General features: G+C 38.9%; 1 long non-coding RNA gene across 1 annotated transcript; it reads right to left on the reverse strand.

The window, feature by feature from the left end:
- Window positions 1-1108: 1108 nt before the first annotated feature.
- LOC143284126 (uncharacterized) lies at window positions 1109-3558 on the reverse strand. Its single transcript, XR_013055495.1, has 3 exons — window positions 3423-3558; window positions 2560-2716; window positions 1109-2006 (listed from the first exon to the last, which is right to left on the reverse strand). It is a non-coding gene; the product is annotated as an uncharacterized LOC143284126 (long non-coding RNA).
- Window positions 3559-5402: the final 1844 nt, after the last annotated feature.

Raw genomic sequence — 5402 nt, forward strand, 5'->3', positions numbered from 1 at the left:
CTAAAGGCTTGTTTTAAGCCTTAAAGCTAAAGCAACCTGACGTGGCTGGTAGTGTCAAGTTCGAATTACGTTCGGGAACTGAGCGTTCAGTTCGTTGTGTATCAAGCGTCCAGGACACAGACAGACACACAGACACATCCACACAGACACAGACACACACAGACACACACAGACACACACACAGACACACAGACACAGACACACACACACACACACACACACACACACACACACACTGAACGTGTAGTTCGTTCTATGCCAGGCACCTAGGAGACAGACGAACAAACACACACGCGCACGCACGCACCTACGCACACGCAGACTTTTGAAGAGGAGCGCCAACACTGAAACAAATGTCAACAAGTAGAATTGAAAGAAAATTGTAAAGGTCAGATGTGCATCTTGCAATTATGTCCAGCTTGTGTCACCAGGTAACCGCATCCCAGTTGGTCAAATTCGGTTGTGTGTTGAAGGAAAAAGAGAAGAAGACTGACGTTTAAAAGAATCACAATTTTAATGATATAGCAGAGGAATAAAATGTCATGTTTCAGTGCATGCAAAATGGCTGAATAAATCATATATATATATATATGTTTTAAATTAACAAAGATTTCTATTCGGTAATTATAAATCTATCATTTCACATTTTCGCATTTGCTTGAATAAGCGTGGATGAATTTTTTATTTGTTTGTTTGGATTTCCTTTATTTATTTGGGGTTTTTTGAAATGTTGTTTCATTTGATTATTTGTTTGCTCATTTGTTTTGTTTATTTTTTTCTTATTTATTTATTTATTTATTTATTTATTATTTATTTATTCATGTACTTATTTATTTATGTATTTATCTATTTATTCATTTATTTATTTATTTATTCATTCATTCATCTATCTATCTATCTATCTCTCTATCTATCTCTCTATCTATCTATCTATCAATTTTGTTTCTTGATTCACTTGCTATTTCTCAACATTTCGTTGTTGTTTTTTTCTCATCTTTGTATATATGTGACCCTCCACCACGAAATGAGTCGCTTTGCACCAGAGGTCGATTTTTAGTTATTGTATATCATAAATCTGCAATAAATGACCTTTATAGCGAAAAAAAAAGTTTGTAAATCGGATGATTCTGTGAAAAGTTATTGTGATTTGAAGTTCTAAAGTCGCGAAAGTAACGAACTGAGAAATCAAGGCCGAAAAGTTTTGGAACATGTTCATAGCAACCACATACTTCTAAGCAAGATATGTTCATGAAATTTGGCACACACATAGTTAGTGGCAATATCCACAATTGCACAAAATTTGAAAGAAAAATATTGAGTGTATTTGATTTTATTCAAATAAGAATTTTCTAATTTTTTTGGAAAGAATTGCAACTGAAGTATTAGTATACTTACTTTTTAATCAGCTCAACATGACTAAAAACCTTCCAGTTTTAAGATCAGTTTTGTTGTGGTGTTGTTTGTGGTCCAATTACTATGAAACTTTTGCTATGTACAGTATGTGTACTAAAATTTATGCCAGATTAGAGGTAAAAAATGCTAAATCATGATGCCGAATCATGTGATTGTTGTAATTCAATGTGCTCACTGGCTTAGTGTGCTTGTGATATTACCATAATCCATACAACAAGCACAACAAAATAACAAAAAAGATCCACACAACAAAACTGCTCATACAAAAGGTACAAGTTCATGTGTGTTTTATCCCAGCATAGCATCAAATGAAATACATTTCATAATCCAAATGAACACTTCAAACACTTCATCTGCAAAGAAAACCTACTTGTCAAACCCATACTTCACACAATAAAGACACACAACCTCATCAAACAAACACTCAATCTGCTAAAAAAAAAAAAAAAAAATGTGCAGATATGTGGCACAGGTAATCAATTCTTGTGGTACAAAGTGTCATCAGGGTGGATGGTGTTGATATTGAACCTTCTTCCTCCACTCTTTTTTCTCCACCGGTGGTGTCAGTATGTTCCAAAAATGCATGGTTTATCCTGAAACAGTTTGTTATGTAATACTTCTTTATCTCTTTTCATTTCCTTTGTTTTGAATTATTTTCTATATGTTCTAAAGTTTATTCATTAATGCCTTAAATATCAACAGTAATTTCAGTTTTGTACATTTACATCACAGCTTTCATTCTTTACACAGGACTTTACAAAATGCTTTACTTCTAGTTCTATGTATTTTATCAGAAAGAATACACTTATGATATATATATATATATATCATAATATAATCAGACAAAGCAGTTTACTGATAATAAAAGTATGAAATAGTGATTATTAATGCTGTATCACTATGAGTATCAGTGTGCATATCAGTGTGCATGTGCATGACATGCTGCAATCCATTAAGTTACTTTATGCATAGTGGCATGTCAAGCACATGCACACTTATATCATTTATGTAAATGTCTGTGCAAAAGTTTACAATTCCATACATGTACATCTAGACAAAGTTTGTAAAAAGAAACTAAGTTTGCACACTTCATGGTAAATTTATACTATAAATCATACATAGTACATTAACAGTTGACTCACTCACTCATAGATAGTTCACCAGCAGACAGTTCTTTAGTTGACAGTGTAGTTAGTTTGGTGGTGTTGCCTCTCCTTCTGATGACATGACTTGCCAGCAGTGATATCAGAATTATTCATTGGTGTACAGGCAGGCATATAAAGTACCATCATATCTTTCAGGGCTGAAAAAGAAATTGAACTATTAGTAATACTGTTAGTATTTACTGTTGACACAACTCTATATTTATTTAAAACACACACACACACACACACACACACACACACACACACACACACACACACACACACACACACACACACCAACCTGACACACATTCACATAAAATATCCATTGAAGCAAATTCTGTGAAACTGAAAACTGTTCATCATGTCATGCCCCTGAACCTCCCCTTGCCTCAGTTAAATGGTTTAAACTGTGAAGGGACAGTGTGCGTGTGTGTGTGTGTGTGTGTGTGTGTGTGTGTGTGTGTGTGTGTGTGTGTGTGTGTGTGTGTGTGTGTGTGTGTGTGTGTGTGTGTGAGTGAGTATGTGACTCACTGTGTGACACACATTGTGTATGTATGTGTGTGTGTGTGTGAGTGACATGTATACACACTGTGTCACACATTGTGTGTGTGTGTGTGTGTGTGTGTGTGTGTGTGTGTGTGTGTGTGTGTGAGATCTTTTAATTTATATTCTGTTAATTTCCTCAGATTCACTTTATTCTTTTAATCATTTTTATTCCACATGTCAAACAGTGAATTCCTGTTCCAATGTAAGACAATAAATCAGTCTTGAGTCAATCATTGTTAAATAAATTATTATCAATTGATTACACCATCATTACATTTCAGTATTTGTCAATGTGGGTAAAATAAGAAAGCTTACCTTCAGACACTTCAGCTATATCCAGTCCCCCAGTCACTTTGCTTGCACATTCCTTGTGTGAGCTGTGAGAAACCCAGGTCTATCACTTCAGTGCAGCAAGTCAGTTTCACTTGTTTCCATGTCAGTCACAACACTGATGGCACTGGTGCATGTGATTTCGGCAATTGCAGGCGAAGGCTTCCAATCTTTCTGTATCTAGTGCAAATGTTGATTCGTCATCTACATCAAAATTAATATTATTGTTGATGAAAACTGAACGACAATCCTGCGTCGTCTGCTTTCGAAATCAGCGTTGCCTTCGTGTTCACTGAGATCGATTTCATGAACGGTCAGTTCCATCAATGAAGTACTGGGTTAGAAACTCACAAATGTCGTCTTCTTCACTGAATGGCAAAATGTGTGCAGCGCAAGTGTATCTTGTCAGGAAATCGCCAAGTCAATCTTGAAAACGTGCTTCCGAACCCTGCGACCATGTTTATTTGAGCTAGCGTGCTGAATGGCTGGTTTCGTCACGTGGCCTCTCTCGGCCAATGACAGAGGGGATTTTCCTTCATAGTGACGCATTGTTTACGTAGTGTATCCTTATTTTGAAAGCGACGATTCGCTCGTAGTTAAAAAATCAACCAATGAGAAGGACATAGATTGAAAGAGACGGACTTGACCTTTAAAACAATGTATGATTCGACCGGTCGATTCCAAGAGATGACGGAGGGCAAGCTTGTCAAAGTTGATCGATTTCGCGAAGTCATAGGTGATCAGAATGACGGGTTAGGCATTTTAAGCACACTTTTAAGGCAAAAGAAGACACAGTTATGCCTAGATACTTCAATATGCGATAAAAGAAAGCCTAAAGTTTACTATGAAGTCAAAATCTGAAAATCGACAACCTGACCCCCACCCGCCTAAAATCGCCGCTAGCGGGAAAGTTGGTCAGGGACAAAGCGACTCATTCCGTGGTGGAGGGTCACATATATATAAAGCCTGTTTGTCTTCCTTATGTTCCCTTTTTCTTTTTTTTCTGTTTTTCTTTTTTTTCTCTCTATTCTGGCGGCCAAGTTAGAGGTTTTCTAATGATGTGTTCAACATTCTAAACCCTGGACATCAGCAGCACAGTGGAGATGGGTTCGTGGCGATGAGTCTGTGGCCACTGTCGTTGGCCTCAAAAGCCATCAGACTGGGATTGAGTTGCGTGGCCACAGGGAGAGAGGGAGAGAGAGAGAGGGAGGGAGAGAGAGGGGAGGAGAGAGAGAGAGAAGAGAGGGTGGGGGAGAGAGAAGAGGGAGAGAGAGAGAGGGGGGAGGGAGGGAGAGAGAGGCGAGAGAGAGAAGAGAGGGAGAGAGACAGAAGAGAGAGAGGGGGAGGGAGGGTGAGAGAGAGGGGGAGAGAGAGATGGAGAGAAAGGGGGAGCGAGATCAACAGACTGACAGAGGCAGAGAGAAGGAGACAGAGAGGGATGGAGAGAGAGGGAGACAGACACACACACACACACACACACACACACACACACACACACACACACACAGAGAGAGAGAGAGAGAGAGAGAGAGAGAGAGAGAGAGAACTCGACCTCGAACTCTAACATTTTGATGACCAGGCCATTTTGCCAGAGAGAGAGAGATAGAGGGGGGGAGAGAGAGAGAGGGAGGGAGAGGTGAGGGAGGGAGTTTCTCCGGCAATAAAACATCTACTTAATGTCAAAAAGGCTTCTTCCTTGTTAGAGGCATGCGCCAATCACCATTACACGTCGTCGTTCACATCCTGTCTGCAGACCGTTGAAGATGATAAGTGGGTCGTCTTCTTCTCCTTCTTCTTCTTCTGGCACTTTCTCCTCCTCCTCCCCAATCTTTCAAACAGATGTTTCCAAGTGGGACATTTCTCCTTAGCTTCCGACCAGAACTTCTCAGTGAAAGGGACAAAAAGGTAATGTTGTGGAATGTGAGCCACACTGGCGCTGAGACTGAAAGGTGAAGCCATGTGACT

This window comes from Babylonia areolata, chromosome 7, assembly GCF_041734735.1.
Source record: "Babylonia areolata isolate BAREFJ2019XMU chromosome 7, ASM4173473v1, whole genome shotgun sequence".
In the NCBI taxonomy this organism is placed as follows: domain Eukaryota; kingdom Metazoa; phylum Mollusca; class Gastropoda; order Neogastropoda; family Buccinidae; genus Babylonia; species Babylonia areolata.